We start from the raw sequence: 410 nt of genomic DNA on the forward strand, positions 1-410 counted from the left end.
TTATAATGAAATTGTGTGAATAAATAGTAATAAATCTTTCTTTTGTGATAAATAACCATATATATAAGACGTATATATTTATCAGTGTTTGGGAACCCAACAAGTGTTTATAAGTGAGAGAAATCGAGTGTTATGGCCAGTATGTAAGATGCCTAGCAGCAGACATTTTTTTGTTGCGCGGTCGACCGCGTCGGTCGACCGCACAACGAATCAGAGGGTTTTCTCAAGTTCGGGTTCAAACGGGTTTTGGGTCGGGTTTGTGAGTTGGTATATATGCTAATATATTCGAGAGAGCCCCTTTTGAGATCTAAAACCAAAACCCTAGCCCCCCTCTCTTCCCTAAACCCTAATTCTCCTTGCTTGGTGATTTGGGAGGAGTTCTTGAGGATTTTCAGCGGGATTGTTGGATT

This window comes from Asparagus officinalis, chromosome 2 (genome assembly GCF_001876935.1).
Source record: "Asparagus officinalis chromosome 2, Aspof.V1, whole genome shotgun sequence".
NCBI classification, from domain to species: Eukaryota; Viridiplantae; Streptophyta; class Magnoliopsida; order Asparagales; family Asparagaceae; genus Asparagus; species Asparagus officinalis.